Below are 24,627 nucleotides of genomic sequence, written 5' to 3'. Positions count from 1 at the left end.
CATACCCCTTGAAATTTTCCACATTTTGTCATGTTACAAAAACTTAAATGTATTTTATTGGGATTTTATGTGATAGGCCAACACAAAGTGGCATATAATTGTGAAGTGGAAGGAAAATGATAAATGGTTTTCATTTTTTTTTTTTTATTAATATGTGCATTTGTATGGCGCCCCCCTGAGTCAATACTTTGTAGAACCGCCTTTCTCTGCAATTAGAGCTGCAAGTCTTTTTGGGGATGTCTCTATGAGCTTTGCACATCTAGAGAGTGAAATTTTTTTTCTTCTTTGCAAAATAGCTCAAGTTCTGTCAGATTGGATGGAGAGCGTCTGTGAACAGCAATTTTCAAGTCTAAGTGCCACAGATTCTCAATTGGATTTAGGTCTGGACTTTGACTGGGCCATTCTAACACATGAATATGCTTTGATGTAAACCATTCCATTGTAGCTCTGGCTGTATGTTTAGGGTCGTTGTCCTGCTGGAAGGTGAACCTCCACCCCAGTCTCAAGTCTTTTGCAGACTCTAAAAGATTTTCTAAGATTGCCCTGTATTTTGGCTCCATCCATCTTCCCGTCAACTCTGACCAGCTTCCCTGTCCCTGCTGAAGAAAATAATCCCCACAACATGATGCTGCCACCACCATGTTTCATGGTGGGGATGGTGTGTTCAGGGTGATGTGCAGTGTTTGTTTTCCACCACACTTTGCTTTTAGGCCAAAAAGTTACATTTTGGTCTCATCTGACCAGAGCACCTTCTTCCACATGTTTGCTGTGTCCCCCACATGGCTTCTCATAAACTGTAAACAGGACTTCTTATGTTTTTTTTCAATGATGGCTTTTTCTATAAAGGCCAGATTTGTGGAGAACACGACTAATAGTTGTCCTGTGAACAGATTCTCCCACCTGAACTGTGGATCTCTGCAGCTCCTCCAGAGTTACCATGGGCCTCTTGGCTGCTTCTCTGATGAATGCTCTCCTTGCCCGGCCTGTCAGTTTAGGTGGACGGCCATGTCTTAGTAGGTTTGCAGTTGTGCCATACTCTTTCCATTTTTGGATGATGGATTGAACAGTGCTCCGTGAGATGTTCAAAGTTTGGGATATTTTTTATAACCTAACTCTGCTTTAAACTTCTCCACAACTTTATCCCTGACCTGTCTGGTGTGTTCCTTGGCCTTCATGATGCTGTTTGTTCACTAAGTTTCTCTAACAAACCTCTGAGGGCTTCACGGAAGAGCTGTATTTATAATGAGATTACATTACACACAGGTGGACTCTATTTACAAATTAGGCGATGTCTGAAGGCAATTGGTTCCACTAGATTTTAGTTAGGGGTATCAGAGTAAAGGGGGCTGAATACAAATGCATGCCACACTTTTCACATATTTATTTGTAAAACATTTTGAAAACCATTTATCATTTTCCTTACACTTTACAATTATGAGCCACTTTGTTTTGGTCTATCACACAAAATCCCAATGAAATACATTTACATTTTTGGTTGCAACATGGCAAAATTTGGAAAATTTCAAGGTGTGTGAATACTTTTTCAAGGCACTGTATAACTGATCATGCCAAATTTTATCTATGGATAGTGATCATATGAAGCCATTTATTATCACAGTTGTTTGGCTCCTTTTTAAATCATAATGATAACAGAAATCACCCAAAGGGCCCTGATGAAAAGTTTCCATCCCTTGGAATGTTTGGCCTTGGTACAGACACACAAAGTGACACACACGGGTTAAAATGGCAATTAAAGGTTAATTTTCCACATCTGTGGCTTTTTAAATAGTGTTTGTGTATAAATAGTCAATGAATGTGTTGGCTCTCATGTGGATACACTGACCAGGCTAGATACTAAGCCATGAGGAGCAGAAAAGAACTTTCAAAATACCTGCGTAACAAGGTAATGTAACTTTATAAAAATGGAAAAGTATATAAAAAGATAGCCAAAACCTTAAATATGCCAGTCAGTACTATTCAATCACTTATTAAAGGGGTTGTAAACCTCCATTTTCAAGTTGTACCTATAGGTAGACCTAGAATAAGGCTTAATTATAGGTACTGTAACTATCTCCTAAACGTGCGCCATTTAGGAGATATTTACTTTGAACTGCACTGATGATGTCATCGGTGCATGCACTGTGAAGAAAACGACCCTCCGTGCCGTTTCTTCACTAGCAAGTGCCGTAACTGGAAGCTCCTGTACGCCTAAGTGACGTCACGTCACGCGACTCCGGCCAGTCACATTGCCGGAGTCCGCAGCCCTGAAAGGAAGATGGGCGAACATTAATGCGGCCCCCAGCGGGGACAGCACGGGCTTTGTTTGCAGATAGGTGTCACAAAATGTGCTAGTATGCGATGCATACTAGCAGATTATGCTTTTACTTTGGAAGTAAAAGGAAAAGGAAGTAAAACCCATCAGGGTTTACTTCCTATTTAAGAAGAGGAAAATTCAGGGATCTCTTGAAGCCAAGGTTAGGTAGACCAAGAAACATTGCAGCCACAACTGCCAAAAGAATTGTTCGGGATACAAGAAAAACCCCACAGGTAACCAAAGTAGAAATACAAGATGCTCTGGAAAAATATGGTGTGGATGTTTCAAGGAGCACAATACGACGATACTTGAACAAAAATAAGCTGCATGATCGCGTTGCCCAAAAGTAGCATTTACTGCACCAATGCCACAAAAAGCCCGGTTACAATATTCCGGACAACACCTTGACAAACCTCACAGTTTCTGGCACACTGTAATCTGGAGTGACAAGCCCAAATAGACAAAGTACCTCCATATCTCCCAGATGGAGAGATTAGGGGAAGTGGGGGATTTTTAGCTTGCCCAACTAATATAGTCACAAAGAACAAAATAAAAATATAATTTTTATTGAACACGATTAAAATCTTTTGTTACAGTCTAAGAGCACATAGTACAGTCTAACAGGCTTGTCAAACAGACAACAGAGCATCAGAAAGTGATAAAGAGGGGTAGGATCAACGAGTTTCACCCAAAAGCGGGTTTCCTCAGGATCCACTCAGCTTTCCAAACTCTCTAACTGGTAGATAATACAGGCAATATATTATTCTAACACAGTATTACATTAAACTATACATTTCATATGTTCCAATTACAAAAAAATGAAAAAAGATCAAAACATTGTACCAATATAGGGACACCCAGAGGGAGGGAAGAGAAAAAAAATAAAATAAAACAAGGAACCAACTCCCAACTAGTACACATAAGCACCATTAAACTAACTTACCAAAAAGATTGAATCCTCCTTGCAGAGGAAGGTAACCAAATTTAGACCTGATGGCAGGGGTAAAGAGAGGGGATCAGATAATAGCCACGATCCAAAGGTCAAACACAGGCAACCCAAAAAAATAGATATATAGTCCTGTAGCTATATCTATATATACTATATATACACATTTTTTTTTTCATTTTTATTTGAACAGATATTATCACTTGCTTGGTACTTATCTTTTCATCTTTTCCTCCTGCTTCTCACCTTGGGTGAGTATCCCATCAGGGTTTGTACTCTATTTTCCTTTTCCATTGTCCCACCAAATTGCGGATCCTGCATGCTCTCTTGGGAGTGATTTCCTTGTTTTAATTTTTTTTTCTCTACTCTCCCTTTGGGTGTCTTTATGTTTATACAATGTTTTAATCTTTTTTTCATTTTTTGTCATTGTAACATATGAAATGTATACTTTATAGTAATACTATGTTGGAATAATGTATTGCCTGTATTATCTACTAGCTAGAAAGTTTGGAAAACAAAATGGATCCTGAAGAGGACGCTTTGGGCGAAACGCATCAATCCTATCACTCTTCGTCACTTTCTGATGCTCTGTTGTTTGTATGACATGCCTGGTAGTGTGTACTATGTGATTTTAGACTAACAAAAGATTTTATTAAATAAATATTATATTTTTATCTTGTCAGGGCTGGGCTCTCAGCCCTTCCTTCTCTGCGCTCAGGTTGCTCAGCTGTCGTTTAATTGCCAGTAGACATGTGCGCCGTCAATAAATTTGTTTTGTTTCGTTCTGTTTCGTATTAAAATTAATTTGGAATTCGTGTCCGAAATTCAATTCAGATTCGTACGAAATAAAAATGTTCGGTAGGTTCGTAAACTTTTCGTAACAATAACGAAAGTTCGTTATGATAATTTTATCATTATGAGGGGCTCCTACCATCCCTGTGCTGTGCTGACTTCCTGGGTTTTTAACTTTTAGTTTTGTTAACTTTTCGTAACAATAACGAAAGTTTGTTATGATAAATTTATCCGAAGTTCGTAAACGAAATTTCGTATTTCGTACAAAATTCGTATGCATAAAAATTCATATTTCGGATCCTTACGAATGTACGAATTTTAGGAAATTCGTACAAATTTTCGATTCATACGAAACGAATCGCACATGTCTAATTGCCAGCACTCCTCGTTCCACAGTGGCTCTCCTGGTCATCATTTCCTGCTCATCAGCCCAGCCCACAGCCAGCCCATTCTGGCTATTTAAACTGCCTGGTTCATTCCTTCTGTCCCTTTGCCTTGGTCAATATATCTGGAGACTCTCTGCTGTGTTCCTGTTGAAGACTTGCCTGGCTGACATCCCTTCTGGTTCCTGATCCTGTCTGCTGCCTCCAACTACGCTGATCTCTGGCTTCCTGATTCACTGGCTTGTTCTGACTACCCACTTTGGCTACCTTACCCTGACTCTGTTTTGACTATGTTTACTAATTGTACCATTTTTAACATTTTATTAAAAAGGTGTGATTTTTACTGCATTTTTTGTCTCCATCTGATTCATGGTTCCTGACATGCAGTATATATATTGTTCTTTGCGGTTATATTAGTTAGGCATGCTAAAAAGTAATCACTTCCCCTAATCTCTCCATCTGGAAAATAAGGGGGTACTTTGTCCTTGAACTTGTTTACCTTATTTGGGGATTGTGCCACTTTTCTTGAACAAGCTCACCTACCTAATTCTCTTCTCAAGCCCAAATAGAACTTTAAGGGTACAACCACAAGCACTATGTTTGGAAAGGGGTCAACAAGGCCTATAGTGACAAGAATACCATCCCCACTGTCATGAAGATCCTGCCAGTAAACGGCGATCCAGGCACACGGGAACGCGGCCACGGGTCCCACTGCGCAGGCGCGCGCTTTCACGGGTGCTGTCACGCACGGGCACGCGCGCGTGCACTCCCGCTGGTGTCAGGCGGGCTATTTAAACCAGTCTGTCACACTCAATCCCCGCTGTCTGCTCTATAGCGTTCTGTGTGCTTTACCTGATCTGATCTGTGTATCCTGTTATTGACTCGGCTTCCTGTTTGACCATCCTGCTATCCGCCTGCACCAGACCCTCTTGGCTTGCCTGACCACCCCTCTGTGTTATCCCTGGTACCTCTGCTGTCCGACCAATACCGACCACCGGCTTGTTTACCTTGCCGCTGTGTATACCAGTATCCAGTATGGGGTCCAGGGGGCTCCTTCTGCTCCTGCTCCTTCAGTCGGGCCTTCCTCAACCGTGGTGATGCTCCCTCCAGAACCCAAGGTTCCCACGCCTGAACGTTTCTCCGGGAATCGCCATAAGTTCAGGGCCTTCCGCAACTCCTGTGAATTATTCTTTGCTCTTCAGCCACGTACCTTTTCCCTGGAGGCTACCAAGGTGGGCTACGTAATTTCTCTGCTTTCTGGTGACCCCCAAACCTGGGCCCATCGCCTCTTGGAGCAAATGGACATATCCCTGACCAATCTCTCCACCTTCTTTGACGCATTGGGTCAGTTGTATGATGACCCCCAGCTGTCCATGACTGCGGAGGCGGCTCTGCATACCCTTCAACAGGGTCGCAGGGCAGCAGAGGACTATGTGGCATAATTCAGGAAGTGGAGTGCGGACACTAATTGGAATGATGCGGCTCTCCGCTATCAGTTTCAGATGGGACTTTCTGACTCTCTGAAGGATGAATTGGCCAGGGTGGGTACACCACAGACTTGAAATGCCTTGATCGATCTAGCCATCCAGATCGATCGACGCCTACGAGAGCGTAGGTCTGAGAGAGCTTTGGGATCTTCTCGTCCAACTTGGGTTACCCCTAAGGTCCCTCATCATTCGTCACAAACATCACCTACCTCCACATTTCACCTACCTGAGCCAATGCAATTAGGAGTCCTGCGGCCTTCTCTCACCCAGGAGGAACGACAACGTCGTCGAGCAAATAACTTGTGCCTGTATTGCGGGGAACCTGGGCACTATGTCAGGAACTGTCCCCTAAACTCCGTAAGTGCTTATCTCTGTCTACTACACCTCTAGCTAAGAATACCACTCACCTTGCTCTCCCTCTCCTGCTACAGCTTCCAGGAAGGACTCTGCAAATAACCACCATTATTGATTCCGGAGCTTGCAGCTGTTTCATGGATTCTCTTTTTGCTACCCAACACCAGATACCTTTGTTGCCTAAGGCCCATGGACTTTCCATCCATCTAGCTGATGGAACCGCTATTAAATCTGGACCTGTTACCCAGGAGACTATTCCAATACCCGTCTCCATTTCCAATTCCCATCAAGAACAGCTACGCCTGGATATTATCGCTTCACCCCTGTTTCCCATAATCCTCGGCATGCCATGGTTACAGGCTCACAATCCAGACATTAATTGGATCACAGGTGAGGTTACCTTCCTGTCTTCTTATTGCCAGCAGTTCTGCAGAACTCAGAATGCTCAGGAGAACCCTACCCTGCTCTGCCTAGATACAGACCCTAGTCTACATCCGTCCATCCCTTCTGCCTATCATGACTTCTTGGATGTATTTAGCAAGCAGAGGGCAGAGGTTTTACTCCCTCACCGGGCCTATGACTGCCCCATCAAATTACTTCCCGGTGCTGAGATTCCTTTTGGAAGAATCTTCCCTTTAACTGAAGTGGAACAAGGGGCTTTAAAAGAATATATTGATGAAAACCTTAAAAAAGGCTTCATTCGTCCATCCACGTCTCCCGCAGGTGCAGGCATCTTCTTTGTGCAGAAAAAAGATAAAACCCTCAGACCTTGTGTGGATTACCCCAAACTAAATAAGATCACTGTGAAGAATCGGTACCCTCTCCCCCTGGTGCCAGAGTTGTTCCAAAGACTGGGGACGGCCACCATATTCACCAAACTTGACCTCCGCGGGGCCTACAATTTCGTTCGTATTAGGGACGGAGACGAATGGAAGACCGCGTTTCGTACCCGCTATGGACATTTTGAGTACCTAGTGATGCCTTTCGGTCTGTGCAATGCCCCTGCTACATTTCAGTACTTTATCAATGATGTGTTACGTGACTTTCTAGACCTGTTTGTTATCGTCTATTTAGACGACATACTAATTTTTTCTTGTTCCCTTGAATCCCATCGCAGGCACGTCAGAAGTGTGTTGGGCCGGCTTCGACAACACGGTCTATGCAAAGGCTGAAAAATGTGAATTTGAACAGGAAAGTATTCCATTTTTGGGATTAGTCATTTCCAGTAAGGGCATTAAGATGGACCCTCAAAAGGTCACCCCAGTCTTTGATTGGCCAGTCCCGACAGACAAAAAAGGAATCCAGCGATTCGTTGGATTCGCTAATTTTTACCGTAAATTTATTAAAGGGTTCTCAGCCATCATTACACCTATCACACAAGTAACTAAACAAGGTACACGCTTCCATTGGTCTGCTGAAGCCCAAAAGGCTTTTGAGACCCTCAAGGGCCTTTTTACTTCCGCCTCTGTACTATAGCATCCAGATTCCTCTCTGCCGTTCATACTAGAGGTGCATCTGAAATTGCTGTAGGGGCAGTGCTGTCTCAAAGACAGGGAACTAAGGCCCTGCTGCATCCTGTGGCCTTCTTCTCTCGTAAATTGTCCACGACAGAGAGAAATTATGATGTAGGTGACAGAGAGTTGTTGGCAATCAAGTCAGCATTGGAGGAGTGGCGCTATCTGCTGGAGGGTGCCGCTCATCCAGTCTTAATTTTTACAGATCAGTAGAACCTTGAGTATTTGAGAACTGCAAAAAGGTTGAAGCCACGCCAGGCCAGGTGGGCTCACTTTTTCTCCAGGTTCTCCTGTCATGTCACCTACCGCCCTGGCTCCAAAAATACCAAACCTGACGCCCTATCTAGGATGTTTCACAAGTCCCAAGAGATTTCCCCTCCAGACACCATTCTGTCCCTGGGGAATTTTCTTCTACTTCAGGGAAACCTGCTTTCCCAGATTAAGCAGGCTTCCGCAGGATTGGGATCTTCCATTAAGGCAGAACTTCAAGTTAAGGATGGGTTACTGTGGCATGAGAATAGGATCTTTATACCTGAAACGTTACCAGTTGCAGTACTAGAACTCTGTCATGATCATGCATTGGCTGGGCATTTTGGCATGGCTAAGACCACTGATCTGGTACAGCGTACCTTCTGGTGGCCTCAGCTACGCGAAGATTGTAAAAAATTTGTGGAGTCCTGTACCACCTGTATCAGGAACAAGGGGCACAAAACAAAGGCATGGGGACTACTAAAACCCTTGCCTGTCCCAGATAGACCTTGGAAAATGCTCTCCATAGACTTTATTGTAGAATTACCCCCGGCTGGGGGCTTCACCTCAATCTTTGTCATAGTGGACCGGTTGTCGAAGATGGCCCACTTTGTCCCAATGAAGGGCACTCCCTCAGCTACAGAAATGGCACAGGCATTCATTAAGGAAGTCATCAGGCTCCATGGGGTACCAGTTAATATCGTTTCAGATCGGGGGGTACAGTTTACCTCCTGATTCTGGAGGTCTCTGTGTAAAACTTTGAACATTGAGCTCTCATTTTCATCGGCTTATCATCCCCAGACTAATGGGCAAACAGAAAGAACAAACCAGACCCTTGAACAATATCTGCGCTATTTTTCTTCTTTTGCTCAAGATGATTGGATTTCTGTTCTCCCATTGGCCGAATTCGCCTATAACAATTCTATTCATTCTGCTATCAAACTCCGTTTTTTGGGAATTATGGTTTCCACCCTTCATTTTTACCTAACTCTCTTCCAGAATGTACAGTACCCGCAGTCCAGGAGAAATTGGACTTCTTTACTTCCAACAACCAAGTTTTACAGGAGACCATGACCAGGACCCAGGAATATAATAAGGCAACCTTCGATAAGAAAAGGCGAGGTGAGCTGTTACTTACACCTGGGGATCAGGTATGGTTGTCTACAGTAAACTTCAGGTTGGCTTGCCCTTCAAAGAAATTGGGTCCCAAGTTTCTTGGGCCTTTTTCTGTCAAGTGAAGAATTAATGAAGTTGCATACGAATTGCATACGAACTTGAACTCCCGGATTCACTAAAAGTGCATCCAGTTTTTCATGTGTCCCTGCTCAGACCCTCTATTTCCAACCCATTTCCAGGCCGAAGTACGGATCCGCCTGATCCAATCTTGGTAGATGGGGAGGAGGAATTTGAGGTGGAGGCTATCATGGACCATAGGAAAAGAGGTAACCAGAATCAATTTTTGATAAAATGGAGGGGGTTTGGCCCAGAAGAGAATTCTTGGGAACCTGAAGATAATATTCATGCTGGAGATCTGTTACAATCCATTAAAAGAGCCCATCCAGAGAAATTTCTTCAAAGGGGCAGCCAGAGGCTGTCCCTTGGGGGGGGGCAATGTCATGAAGATCCTGCCAGTAACCGGCGATCCAGGCACACGGGAACACGACCACGGGTCCCACTGCGCAGGCGCGCGCGTTCACAGGTGCTATCACGCACGGGCACGCGCGCACTCCCGCTGGTGTCAGGTGGGCTATTTAAACCAGTCTGTCACACTCAATCCCCGCTGTCTGCTCTACAGCGCTCCGTGTGCTTTACCTGATTTGTGTATCCTGTTATTAACCCAGCTTCCTGTTTGACCATCCTGCTATCCGCCTGCACCAGACCCTCTTGGCTTGCCTGACCACCCCTCTGTGTTATCCCTGGTACCTCTGCTGTCCGACCAATACCAACCACCGACTTGTTGACCTTCCCGCTGTGTATACCAGTATCCAGTCTTCTACCTGCTGCTTGTTCCTGGTTCCAGTCCAGCGTTCCAGGCTCCTACCTGCTGTTTGTTCCTGGTTCCAGTCCAGCGTTCCAGGCTCCTACCTGCTGTTTGTTCCTGGTCCCAGTCCAGCATTCCAGGCTCCTACCTGCTGTTTGTTCCTGGTCCCAGTCCAGCGTTCCAGGCTCCTACCTGCTGTTGTTCCTGGTTCCAGTCCAGCGTTACAGACTACTACCTGCTGTTGTTCCTGGTTCCAGTCCAGCGTTCCAGTCTACTACCCGCTGCTTGTTCCTGGTTCCAGTCCAGCGTTCCAGTCTACTACCTGCTACTTGTTCCTGGTTCCAGTCCAGCGTTCCAGTCTACTACCTTCTGCTTGTTCCTGGTTCCAGCCCAGTTCCTCCGTCCGGCTTACTTACCTGCTGGGTTCCTGGTCCTCCCTGCATTCCAGTCTCAGTCTTCTCTTCAGCTTCAGGTTCCAGAGGGTGCCACCACTACTGAACTTCCAGTGACTGTTGATCCTGCCAGGCACCCATACCACTCTTCACTCCCGGTCCTCTGTCTCCATTCCAGGGGAATGGGAGTGGGAGCTGTAAGGGAGGTCTTTCTTTGCACTTCAGGCTCAAAACCTACCAGGTACGTGACACCCACTGTGAAGCATGGTGGTGGCTCACTGATGTTTTTGGGGGGGGTGAGCCCTAAAGGCACAGGGAATCTTGTGAAAATTGATGGCAAGATGAATGCAGCACGTTATCAGAAAATACTGGCAGGCAATTTGCATTCTTATGCAGGAAATCTAAGCATGGGACACTCTTGGACTTTCCAGCATGACAATGACCCTAATCACAAGTCCAAGTTGACCTTCCAGTGGTTACAGCAGAAAAAGGTGAAGGTTCTGGGGTGGCCATCACAGTCTCCTGACCTTATATTATTAAACCACAATGCGAAGATCTCAAACATACAGTTCATGCAAGACGACAAAAAACTTTGCATGACCCGGAGGCATTTTGCCAAGATGAATGGGCAGCTATAATATCTGCAAGAATTTGGGGCCTCATAGACAACTATTACTAAAGACAGCGTGCTGTCATTGATGTTAAGGGGGCAATACACAGTATTAAGAACTAAGGGTATGCAGACTTTTGAACGGGTGGCATTTTATTGGTTTACTTGTTGCCATCTTTTGTTTTATGATTGTGCCATTTTGCTATGACCTACAGTAATAGCATATGAATCCCACAAGAAATAAAAGTTATGGAATTTGCCTGCTCACTCATGTTTTCTTTAAAAAATGTACATACTGTTACCAATTCTCCAAGGGTATGCAAACTTTTGAGCACAACTGTACGGTAGCTCTTCCATTGGATTGGACTACATGGGCCAGCCTTCGCTCCCCATGTGCCTTAATGACCCATGACCCTGTTTCCAGTTCTCCGATTTTCCTTCCTTGGACCACTTTTGTCTGTCCTGACCACGGCAGACCGGAACATCTCACAGAAGCTGTAGTTTTAGCGTAGCTCTGACCAGGCTGTCTAGCCATTATAATTCGCTCAAATCCTTATGCTTGTCCATTTTTTTCTGCTTTCAACACATCCATTTCATAGATAACATGCATTTGGGCGAAAGGGAAGATTTGGGACTTTATACGAGGCATAGGACCCGTAGGTACAATGCCTCCATCCCTGTTTGACAATTCATTGAAAAAAGAGGTTTGGGACTTTGTATGAAGCATACGGCTGTGGGGTGGGGATGATGCAAATTGTGTCTGACCAGTTTGTTATATAACTGCAATTACTAAATTTCAATACAATGCACATAAAGAGTATAATAGAATAAAAAATGTATTCCATATATGATGTGTACAACCAAAACATCACATCATAATAAGATAGCATAATAATCCATAATGATAATAACGTCAGACACATAACCCATGTATCACACAATACATATATAAAAATTCATTATTGTTACAACATATTGAAATAAAACAGAATAAAACTGATGCAATGATCTTGACTGTAAACATGATAGTGGCATCAACATAGCTCGACGTGTTTCATGGATGACCTCCACTCATCAGGAGCAGATGCTTGATATATATCTATAATTAATAAGTTGTACACATTAATAATCGGTCTCAATATAAGAGGGAAGGGGAGGGGGAGGAAAAACAAAAGTATGGAAAATATCCTCCCATACTTTCAATATAGCTATGAGTCTGAAATAGAGCGATGAGAGCTTCAGGCCGGCCGAACAATTCACTAGCCCCAGGAGCTGAGGTGGAAAACCCAAGATATTTGATGGAAAAACTCTCAGGAGACAGATGTCCCTGGGAGTAAGGTCTCCCATGGATGGTCAGGGGTGATGTGAATGGCATATATGTGGAACCTCTGCAAATAAGTGTTGAAATTATGTGTATTATTACATATAGTATGAAGTGTACCTATTTAACATGGTACAGTGTGGGCCAATGTTATCACCGAGAGGTGGCGAGTGAAAATGTGGCGAGTGAAAAGTGGGTCATTTGGGGGGGGTTTGAACTGTCCTGGCATTTTATGCACAACATTTAGAAGCTTATGTCACACATCACCCACTCTTCTAACCACTTGAAGACAAAGCCCTTTCTGACACTTTTTGTTTACATGAAAATTTTTTTTTTTTTGCAAGAAAATTACTTTGAACCCCCAAACATTATATATTTTTTTAAAGCAAATGCCATACAGATTAAAATGGTGGGTGTTTCATTTTTTTTTTCACACAGTATTTGCGCAGCGATTTTTTAAACGCATTTTTTGGGGAAAAACCCACTTTTTTAAATTTTAATGCATTAAACACACTATATTGCCCAAATGTTTGATGAAATAAAAAAGATGATCTTAGGCCGAGTACATGGATACCAAACATGACATGCTTTAAAATTGCGCACAAACGTGCAGTGGCAACAAAATAAATACATTTTTAAAAGCCTTTGAAAGCCTTTACAGGTTACCACTTTAGATTTACAGAGGAGGTCTACTGCTAAACTTACTGCCCTTGATCTGACCTTCGCGGTGATACCTCACATGCATGGTGCAATTGCTGTTTACATTTGACGCCAGACCGACGCTTGCGATCGCCTTAGCGCGAGAGCAGGGGGGGACAGGGGTGTTTTTTTTTTTTTCTTTATTATTTTTTTGCTTTTTTATCTTATTTTTAAACTGTTCCTTTCATTTTTTTTTTTAAATCATTTTTTATTGTTATCTCGGGGAATGTAAATATCCCCTATGATAGCAATAGGTAGTGACAGGTACTCTTTTTTGAAAAAATTGGGGTCTATTAGACCCTTGATCTCTCCTCTGCCCTCAAAGCATCTGACCACACCAAGATCGGTGTGATAAAATGCTTTCCCAATTTCCCATTGGCGCTGTTTACATCCGGCAAAATCTAAGTCATGAAATGCTCGTAGCTTCCGGTTTCTTAGGCCATAGAGATGTTTGGAGCCACTCTGGTCTCTGATCAGCTCTATGGTCAGCTGGCTGAATCACCGGCTGCATTCTCAGGTTCCCTGTTGAGACAGGAGAACCAAAGAAAAACACGGAAGACGGTGGGGGGGCATTCCCTCCCACTGCTTGTAAAAGCAGTCTAGAGGCTAATTAGCCGACAGGATTGCTTTTACATGAAAGCCGACCGCTGGCTGAAAAGAATGATACCAAGATGATACCTAAACCTGCAGGCATCATTCTGGTATAACCACTCAAAGTCGTGAATGGCGTACCTGAAGACAAAAAAATGGTTAACAATAAAACACAGTAAACGGTAAAGTATAAAAAATTGCAGACCTGAAAAGCAAACATGATAAAACATAATAACAATAAAACATTGCAGAATAGAATACAGTAAAAAAGAACAGAACAATAGAGAAAGAATAGAGAGAGAGAGAACAATAAAACCACAACTATTATTTTTTATTTTATATTTTTTTTGTGGTTTTTTTTTACACTGTTTTTGTAACTGTTACTTTTATAACGGTAACCGGTTCCAGGTTCGGGTCTCTCAAAATGCGATGGCATCTTGGGAGACCCTGTGAAAGTGTGTCCTAGTCTGTGCAATGCTGTACTCTACGCTAATACTCATCTAGTGTATGGTAGTGTTCAAAACATTCACCAATGCAAAGACCAGGATTGTCAGGACAGGAGGGACAATAATAGCGGGTGTCACGCCTATATCCGCGCTTGCTGCAGACACAACATCTTTTTTGGGGGGGTTCGCTGGGTAGGGGTACTCGGGAGGACATAAAGAAAATGCCTCTCATGCAGCCGACTGCATTTGGTTGGGGATGTGAATGGGGGAAGTACGGGCGCTGCAGAAGTGGTGGGTTCCCAATTATTAGGATTGGCGAATGCAGCAGGAAGGGCACTATGGGCACGACGGGCCTGTTTGTCTTCTTCTTGGTGGCAGCGGGACACTACTTGTGCTTGCCACCTCACCAGCTTGAACTGCACTTATCGGACTCGCCACGTCACCAAGTGTTACTGCAGTGCTGGTTTGACTATGACCGGGGTGTACTAGGCCACTGGTGCTTGCCAGTTCACCAAAACGCTACCAAAAAAACTGTTAGCGATCGCAGGGATCAGGCCTGACTTTGTGAACGCTGCAGTTATGCGTTTAGTGTTTTGTAAGTGACAGTGATCGATCGATACTGCACTTGGGTGGGCTGGGCTGGGCTGGGCGGAGGGGCAAAACACAGGTGCTAGCAGGTATCTGGGCTGATCCCGCTAACACTGCGTTTTTGGGAACCCTAAACTGCTGGGGACGCTAGTATAGATCTGATCGGATCAGATATTGATCCGTTCAGATACTATACCACTAAGGGAGGTGTACGGTGCGTGCGTGGGTGTTAGCGCTACTGGCGCTAACCTGACGCTGCCTGGGGCTGGTGCTTACCAGGTCACCAAAATGCTACCAAAAAAACTGTTAGCGATCGCAGGGATCAGGCCTGACTCTGCGAACGCTGCAGTTATGCGTTTAGTGTTTTGTAAGTGACAGTGATCGATCGATACTGCACTTGAGTGGGTTGGGCTGGGCTAGGTGGAGGGGCAAAACGCAGGTGCTAGCAGGTATCTGGGCTGATCCCGCTAACACTGCGTTTTTGGGAACCCTAAACTGCTGGGGACGCTAGTATGGATCTGATCGGATCAGATATTGATCTGTTCAGATACTATACCACTTAGGGAGGCGTATGCTGCGTGCGTGGGTGTTAGCGGTACTGGCGCTAATCTGACGCTGCCTGGGGCGACGCATATCACCGCCGGGCGATCGGGGGGCTAAACCTTTATTTGGTAATAAACGGCGGGTGCCCTGACACTATAAAAAATAAACGAACTAACCAGCGTCACCCGTAACGGTTATACGGTGATCAGTGGTGAAATGGTTAACTAGGGGGCAATCAAGGGGTTAAAACATGTATTAGGTAGTATATGGGGGTCCCTGACGCTATAAAACGCTGACGGCGAACCTAAATATTTACGTCCCTAACTAGCGTCACCAGTGACACTAATACAGCGATCAGAAAAATGATTGCTTAGCGACACTGGTGACGGGGGGTGATCAAGGGGTTAAAACTTTATTAGTGGGGTTAGGGGGGTAGCCTAGACCTACAGGGGGCTAATACTAACTGCCCTTCCACAGTAACTGTCACAAACTGACACCATGCAGTAATCAGAAAAAAAAAACTGCTTGGTGTCAGTGTGACGGGGGGAGAGGTGATTAGGGGGTGATCGGGGGGGATCGGGGGGTAAAGGGGGTGTAAAGTGTGCCTGGCATGTTCTACTGTGTGTGTGTGTGTTTGTGCACTCACATTTCAGTATTCTCTCCTCGGTGCCGGAATGGAAACTGCCGAGCCAAGGAGAGATGACATCACATCCCCTACACAGAGGCAGGGGAAGAATCCCATTGGCTGGGAGCGATCGCGAGGGGGGGCCACGATCAGATGACCTCCCCCTCACCTCTCATTGCTCCCAGTCACAAGACGACCGCCTCAGGCACCGGGGGGGTGTCCGATCGGACCCCCCGCCCGCGGGAAGGCAATCACGTACCAGGTACGTGATTTTGCCTGCCCGTGCCATTCTGCAGACATATATCTGCGTGAGGCGGTCGTCAAGTGGTTAAATGAGGCAAGGCGACCTGTCCAAGTTAATTCTATATTGGCCAGTCTATTTGTTTCTTTGGTGAGTTTAGTAATTAAGGATGAGTAGTTGGCTTCCGCTAGGTTATGTGGGTTTTTGGTCAGTATTAGGCCTAGGTAGGTAATACTCGTTTTGCACCATGTATAGGGAAAGGATGCGTGTAGTTGGGACTTTACGGATGGAGTTATTGCTAAGTCTAGTAAGATTGATTTCGTAAAGTTAACTTTGTAATATGAGATTCTACTGAACTCATTTAGGGTGTCGTGTGCGTGTCTCAGTGATATGTTAGGCGAGGAAAGGAATAGAATAATATTGTCCGCAAATAAGTTTATGTTATGTGATTGTCCTTGAATGGAGAAGCCTGAGATTTTAGGGTGCGTTCTAACTCTTTCTGCAAGGGGTTCAATAAGTAGGTTGAAGATTGAGGGAGAAAGGGGGCAGCCCTGCCTAGTACCATTAGATATGGTAAAGGTATCCGATAGTAAATTAGAGGTGAAAACTTGTGCACAGGGGGAAGAGTACAAGGCCAGTATAGCAGATAGGATGGGGCCAGTAAAACCAAATTTTTGTAGTGTATGACTCATATAGCCCCAGTGTATCCTGTCGAATGCCTTCTCCACATCCAAAGAGAGGAGCAGAGAAGGCATCCGACAGGATCGAGCGTATTGCATAATGTTAATGACCCTTCTTGTGGCATCAGCCTGTTGCCTTCCCGCCGTGAAACCAGATTGATCAGGTTTTATAAGGGAGGGGAGGATGGGAAGTAATCTATGGGCTAATATTTTCGCATAAAGCTTAACATCAGTGTTGAGTAGTGATATTGGTCTAAAGTTGGCCGGGGGTGTGGGCTCTTTACCGGGTTTTGGAATAGTTACCACATAAGCCTTAAGCATTTCTGGGGGAAATGAAGCAGAGGACACCACAGCAGAGTAAATTTGGATTGGAATGTCTTGTAATAGCCATTAGGTAGGCCATCCGGGCCTGGAGACTTACCCAAAGGGAGTGTGCGTATCCCTTTCTGGATCTCAGACTCCCTTATAGGGGCGTTAAGGGCCTCAAGTTGTGTTTGGGAGAGAGAAGGAAGAATAATTTGTGACAAGAAAGCCTGAATGCTCTTCTCTGTTGGTTGTGGTGTGTCAGGGTCTTTATCTAAGTTATATAGTGTTGAGTGATATTCATAAAATGAATTTGCTATTTCTTTAGGGTTGTATATTTTGTGTTTACCTATAGGGTGTATCAGAAAAGGGATTTTAGATTTGGTCCTGGCTGTTTTGAGCCTCTGGGCTAAGAATTTGCCTGCTCGATTGCCTGAAGAATAATGGGACAATTTTAGAGATTGTATGTGTTTGTCATATCTTTTAATTAAAAGGAGTCTGAGATCAGAATGAAGTTGAGAATGTTTTTGGGGAATATGAGAATTAGAGTTTTGTTTATTCAGGGTCTCCAGGGTTTTGATATCGTTAATTAATAGGTTCAGCTTTTGTGTCCTCTGCCTCTTCTCCCTTGCACATATCTGAAGCATCAACCCCCTAACAAAAGCCTTATGGGCGCACCACAGCACCGCCTGGTCAGATACAGAGTTGGTATTTACATCAAAAAATTCAGATAAGTTCTTATTGATATTCCTAACATGTTGTGGCGTTTGGAAGATACGTGAGTTAGCTCTCCAGATATACGCTGGACTTGGAGTGTGCCCCTCCACCACAGTGATGGACACAGGAGCATGGTCAGACCATGTTATGTCATGTATGGTGGAGGAGGACAGAGCTTGTAATAATATCTTATCTACCATTATCAGATCTATTCTAGAATAGGAATTGTGTCTAGCAGAATGAAAGGTATAGTCCTTTTCGTTGGCATGTTGGCATCTCCGTACATCATAGATGTTTTCTGAGTGTAGCAGGGGTTGAAGTGAAAGAGGAGGTCGTTTGGCCTTGGAGGTGGTATCCAAAGAGTAGACGGGTGATATATTATGGTCTCCACAAATAACCAGGGATCCTTTTTGGATAGTAGAGATTTTGCGGTAAAGTCTCCTGAGAAAGCGGAGTTGGTGGGAATTTGGCGCATATAGATTAGCAATTGTATATGGTTTGTTATTAAGTTCTCCCAAGAGTATGAGATATCTTCCGGATGGGTCCACGTACGTTTCTGATAGGTTGAAGGCTACGGAGTCTCTGATAGCGATAAGGACTCCTTTTTGTTTTGAGGGAGCTGAGGCAAAAAACATATGGGGAAATTTTTTTGTTGAAAGTAGGGGGTGTTGCCAGCTACAAAGTGTGTATCTTTGAGACATAAGACATCTGCCTGGAGTTTTATTGCCTCGTTCTAAACCGAGGCTCTTTTGGCTGGGTGGTTGAGGCCATTTATGTTAAATGAGACTTTTTTAAGCGCCATTTATGTAGTATAAGGGTAGGTGTTTACAGTACCTTAGTCCCAGTAGAACAGTCCTTCTTGATTTGAGGTATCGGCGGTTATTGAGATGACTTGGGTTGCATGAATCCGTAGTAGTGAAGATGTTCACCCGGAGGTCAGACCAGTAGAGGGAAAGAGAGGTTGAAGTAGGGGAAAAAATAAAAGTTAATTGTAAAAAAATCAAGTATTGCAATAAGATGTCGAAGTCAAATTTGCATTTGAGGGCAGAACAGTTGCCCATATCTCAGAGGGAGAAAAATCTTAGCTGCATACTCCAGACTTTATCAGGAACCTTGATAAGGTGAAGTAGGTTTAATCTTTGTATTTGGATGCTTTTGTGTTATTTTGTTTGGTGCTTTTCTTTTTGGACACTGTTTGCCAGTCGTACTGAGTGTTGAGTTTCGCAGGGGGTGAGGGGCCCACTGAAGAGTGGTCAGGTAGTATATCCAATGATTGGAGTAGCTTGAGCCCCCCTTCCACATCTGTGACTACCGTGGTGTTGCCGTCGTGGGTAACTGTTATAGGGCGTACACACGGTCGGACTTTGTTCGGACATTCCGACAACAAAATCCTATGATTTTTTCCGACGGATGTTGGCTCGAACTTGTTTTGTCTACACACGGTCGCACAAAGTTGTCGGAAAATCCGATCGTTCTAAACACAGTGACGTAAAACATGTACGTCGGGACTATAAACGGGGCAGTGGCCAATAGCTTTCATCTCTTTATTTATTCTGAGCATGCGTGGCACTTTGTCCGTCGGATTTGTGTACACACGATCGGAATTTCCGACAACGGATTTTGTTGTCGGAAAATTTTATCTCCTGCTCTCCAACTTTGTGTGTCGGAAAATCCGATGGAAAATGTCCGATGGAGCCCACACACGGTCGGAATTTCCGACAACACGCTCCGATCGGACATTTTCCATCGGAAAATCCGACCGTGTGTACGGGGCATAAGTTTAACAGGGTATCCCCACTGGTATAGGATTTTATGATTACGAAGGGCCTTGGTCACTGGCAGTAAGGCTTTTTGCTTTTGCATGGTGAATTGTGAGAGATCTGCAAATAATTGGATATGTGCAAATCTTTCTGGGGGTTGTTGGTTTTTGCGGAACGCAGACATAGGTTGTTCCTTAGTTTGATAAAAATGTACTCTCATGAGCACATCTCTGGGTATGTTATCTGGGAGATGTGATGGCTTTGGGAGCCTGTGGATGCGATCGATGTAGATTTCATTCTCTGAAATGATGGGTAGGAAGGTTTTGATTTGATTCTGGGCATATTGCTGGAGTTGTGGAGAAAGAACAGTTTCAGGAACCCCCCTAATCTTAAGGTTGTTCCTTCTTGACCTGTCTTCAAGGTCGGCGACCTTTGACCTAAGCCATGTGATCTCTTCAGACTGGTCATTATGGGCATCAATTAGGGTGTTGTGGGATGCAGCAAAGTCCCCCATTTTATCCTCTATATTGTTGACTCTCCCTCCCAGGGCTCCTAGTTCAGATTTGAAGTTGTTTACACACTGCATCATATCTGTGTGCATGGAGCTGCGAAGGGAGACAAGCATGTCTTTTAGTGTGGTGTCAGATACAGGCCTACCCGTTGTGGGGAATGCTGTGACTGGATCCACCAGCTCTCTTGTGACCTCCATAGAGCAGATTCATGCTTCCTCGCTGGATGTCCTCTGCCAGACGAGGTTTTGACTTTGCTGGGCTGCGGGTCATAGGTGTAGAGGCTCCCGGAGAGCTGTACGTTGGGCCTGCTTGTGAGCCCAGGCTTGACATCGCAGACCGCGAGCTGCCTGTGGGGGAAGGAGGATTGCTCACCGCGGCGGCGCCATCTTGGAGAGGATCGTGGTCTTTCGGCTGGAAGAAATCCGGTAATTTCTTCAGCTGTGCTGTGTCTTTCCGCTTGCGAGTCATCTCACTGTGTCGGCAAAGCTTTTATGCTGGTGGTTGTGAGTGGTTGTGAGCAGGGTATCGGTGTCGTCCCCAAAAACTTTGGTTCCTTTAGCTGGAGCGGAGCTGTAGGATTACACGTCCATTCGGCTGCGCGGTAGCCACGCCCCCCCAGAACATTTTTTTTGAACGCGCTCCTATCAAACATTTTCCGTTGGAAAATCCAATTGTGTGTACGGGGCATAAGAGCGAGAGCAATAATTCTAGCCCTAGACCTCCTCTGTAACTCAAAACATGCAACCTGTAGAATTTTTTAATCGTCGCCTATGGAGATTTTTAAGGGTAAAACTTTGTCGCCATTCCACGAGCGGGCGCAATTTTGAAGCGTGACATGTTGGGTATCAATTTACTCGGCTTAACACCATCTTTTACAATATATAAAAAAAATTGGGCTAATTTTACTGTTGTCTGATTTTTAAATTAAAAATGTGTATTTTTTCCAAAAAAATGCGCAAATACAGTGTGACAGAAAGTATTGCAATGACCGCCATTTTATTCTCTAGGGTGTTAGAAAAAAAATATATATAATGTTTGTGGGTTCTAAGTAATTTTCTAGAAAAAAAAAAATATTTTAAACAAGTTTGAAAAATGGGCCCGGTCCATAAAGTGATACTAAACATTCGGCTTTTTTCTGCTAATCCTGCTCCTTTAAGGTAGTGTAGTGTGTTTTCACTTACCTTTTCATTCAATTTAGTTTTCAAATGCTTTTTTGGGGGGGGTCGTTTTCCCCACTTCCTGTTGTTCTCCCAGATGGTTGCCCCCATCAGCAGAGCCGTTCTGAAGGGGGTTATCATGTGTGCGCGCTCCCTCCACAGGGACTACATCCCTGTGTCTACTGGTGACCCCACAATAGGGACAAAACTTTTTCGTGGAAGGGAGTTTAACAAGACACGTGGCCACTCATTAAAATGAGAAGAAAAGAGGTTCAATCTTAAACTACGTAGAGGGTTCTTTACTGTAAGAGTGGCAAGTATGTGGAATCCCCTTCCACAGGCGGTGGTCTCAGTGGGGGGGCATCGATAGTTTCAAAAAACTATTAGATAAGCACCTGAATGACCACAACATACAGGGATATACAATGTAATACTGGCATATAATCACACACATAGGTTGGACTTGATGGACTTCTGTCTTTTTTCAACCTCACCTACTATGTAACTATGTAGCGTTGTAGCTCCGCCTCCCGTGCTCGTTCTCATTCAAGCAGTCTGGGAAAATGCGGCAATGCACATGTGCGATGCCGCTAAGCATAAAGGAAATTGTAGTTCACATTTAGAATGTGACGTAGTGGCAGGGAGCACGCTCCAATACCCCGAAAGCTGTGAAAATCTAACAGACAGTACTCTGTACATTTATGGATGTGGTACCCAAAATGTGTATTTACCCGCTTTTATATATTCTGTACTGCAGCTTTTCACCATTTTATGGAAGTGTGCAATTTTAAGGCTTGATATATTTGGGGGTGCAGTTAAAATTTACATTCTGACTAAGGCCCCTTTCACACTTATACGACTTCAAAGTCGCATGATTTTACAGCGAATTTACCGCGATTTGCCGCGATTTTACTGCGATTTGGGAGCAGTACTACTTTGCCACGTTTTTGGCATTAACAAATGAAAACATACAGTAGTTGGTATGAATCATAATGGGGAACTCCACGACAAGTTTTAAATAGAAAAACTGGCGTGGGTTCCCCCCAGGGGCATACCAGGCCCTTAGGTCTGGTATGCATTGTAAGGGGAACCCCCTACGCCGAAAAATCGGCGTGGGGGTCCCCCCAAAATCCATACCAGACCCTTATCCGAGCACGCAGCCCGGCCGGTCAGGAATGGGGGTGGGGACGAGCTGGCGCCCCCCCCCTCCTGGACCGTACCAGGCCGCATGCCCTCAACATGGGGGGTGGGTGCTTTGGGGCATGGGGGGGCGCAGTGCGGCCCCCCCACCCCAAAGCACCTTGTCCCCATGTTGATGAGGACAAGGGCCTCTTCCCGACAACCCTGGCCGTTGGTTGTCGGGGTCTGCGGGCGGGGGGCTTATCGGAATTTGGGAGCCCCCTTTAATACTTATTCACCCCATGTGAATAAGTATGGGGTACATGGTACCTAGGCAAAAAAGCGTCAATAAAAAACACAGTACACAGGTTTTTAAAATAATTTATTAGGCAGCTCCGGGATCTTCTTCCGACTTCGGGGGTCCTCTTCCGACTTCGGGGGTCCTCTTCCGACTTCGGGGGTCTCTCCGGCGTCTTCTCCCGGTGTCCGCATCTTCTGCTGGCTCCACCGCTATCTTCTGGCGCTCTTTTGCCAGCGGTGGTCCGGACCTCTGGATCGTCTTCTTCCCTCTTCTCTTCCAGAGATGTTGACACGACGCTTTCTCCAGCCAGAATGGTCTCTGTGCACTCCGCAAGGGACTTATATAGGCGGTGACCCCACCCCCTTATGCCGTCACAGTCCCTGGGCATGCTGGGTCTGTGACGTTTTAGGAGGCGTGGTCACCGGGTGATGACCACGCCCCCTTATGACGGCACAGTCCCAGCATGCCCCGGGAAAGTGGCCTCATAAGGGGGCGGGGTCACCGCCTATATAAGTCCGTTGCGGAGCGTTCAGTGACCATTCCAGCTGGAGAGAGCATTGTGTCAACATCTCTGGAAGAAAAGAAGAAGGCAGAAGTCCGGACCACCGCTAGCAATTGAGCTGCAGAAGATAGCGGAGGAGCCGGCAGAAGATGCGGACACCGGGAGGAGACGGCGGAGAGACCCCAAAGTCGGAAGAGGACCCCCGAAGTCGGAAGAAGACCCCGGAGCTGCCTAATAAATTATTTTAAAAACCTGTGTACTGTGTTTTTTATTGACGCTTTTTTCCCTAGGTGAATGGGTAGGGGTACCATGTACCCCATACTCATTCACATAGGGTGGGGGGCCGGGATCTGGGGGCTCCCTTATTAAAGGGGGCTCCCAGATTCCCATAAGCCCCCCGCCCGCAGACCCCAACAACCAACGGCCAGGGTTGTCGGGAAGAGGCCCTTGTCCTCATCAACATGGGGACAAGGTGCTTTGGGGTGGGGGGGCCCGGCAGGGTGCCCCCCATGCCCTAAAGCACCCACCCCCCATGTTGAGGGCATGCGGCCTGGTGCGGTCAAGGAGGAGGGGGGCGCTCGCTCGTCCCCACCCCCATTCCTGACCGGCCAGGCTGCGTGCTCGGATAAGGGTCTGGTATGGATTTTGGGGGGTCCCCACGCCGATTTTTCGGCGTAGGGGGTTCCCTTTAGATCCATACCAGACCTAAGGGCCTGGTATGCCCCTGGGGGGGAACCCACGCCGGTTTTTTCATTTAAAACTTGGCGCGGCGTTCCCCCTCTGGATTCATACCAGACAGCTGTCAGCACTGTCTGTCGCTCATCGGGAAAGGAAAGAAAAGTTTTCCTTTCCCGAATAGCGAGCCAGGCTTGTGCTTACAAAGTCGTACTGAAGTCGTGTCTATATTATTCAGGCACGACTTGCATGCTACTTCAGGGTTTAACATTGAGGTCTATGGAGTACAACTCGCATAGAAGTTGGACCAAAATAGTGCAGGGACTACTTTCAAGTCGGCACGACTTAAAGTCGTGCCAGTATGAATGGTAGTCATTGAAAATCATGGAGAATGACTTGTCATACGATTTTGCAGTACAAAATCGTGGGACAAGTCGTATAAGTGTGAAAGGGGCCTAAATGGGGGCAAAAACAAATATTATGAGAATATTTTCTCTCCTGGTGGAATGCTATTCTTAATAATGAATAGAGTGAATTGGGAAAATACCACATTATGACCACTAGATGGAGCTGATGTCATTAGAGAATACAGATTTTTTTTTCTATCATCATCAGCTCCATCCATTGGCCATAATGATGTATTTTCCTCATACACTTTTTTCTGTATAAATAGAAACTTTCAACCTAGAGAAAAAATAGCCTAACAACATTCAATTTTACCGCATTCACTAAGAATGAATGTACATGAAATTTCATAAAATAAATAGCACTACAAATTTTGATATGAGTTGGTTACTAAAACTATAGATAGCGCCACATCCCTTT

General features: G+C 45.1%; 2 protein-coding genes across 5 annotated transcripts in view; one reads left to right on the top strand and one right to left on the bottom strand.

Annotated features, from left to right (window-relative positions):
* The window catches only part of LOC141148310 (guanylate-binding protein 1-like), a 1,084,899-nt gene that overhangs the window by 934,602 nt on the left and 125,670 nt on the right, over window positions 1–24,627 (top strand). The gene's annotated exons all lie outside the window — the stretch shown is intronic.
* The window catches only part of LOC141148309 (guanylate-binding protein 6-like), a 291,205-nt gene that overhangs the window by 264,392 nt on the left and 2,186 nt on the right, over window positions 1–24,627 (bottom strand). The window contains exon 3 of one of the 4 annotated variants that reach the window (XM_073635618.1): window positions 3,258–3,304. The exons of 2 other annotated variants lie outside the window; for them this stretch is intronic. The gene's annotated coding sequence lies outside the window, so the exon portion shown is untranslated. Of the gene's footprint in view, window positions 1–3,257; window positions 3,305–18,610; window positions 18,668–24,627 lie in introns of all 4 variants that reach the window. One more of the 4 variants, XM_073635619.1, reaches the window with a different exon arrangement.

The sequence above is a fragment of the Aquarana catesbeiana genome, linkage group LG06 (genome assembly GCF_042186555.1).
Source record: "Aquarana catesbeiana isolate 2022-GZ linkage group LG06, ASM4218655v1, whole genome shotgun sequence".
NCBI classification, from domain to species: Eukaryota; Metazoa; Chordata; class Amphibia; order Anura; family Ranidae; genus Aquarana; species Aquarana catesbeiana.
The sequence above is the reverse complement of the archived record's forward strand: the minus strand, read 5'-3'. Positions and strand labels throughout refer to the sequence as shown.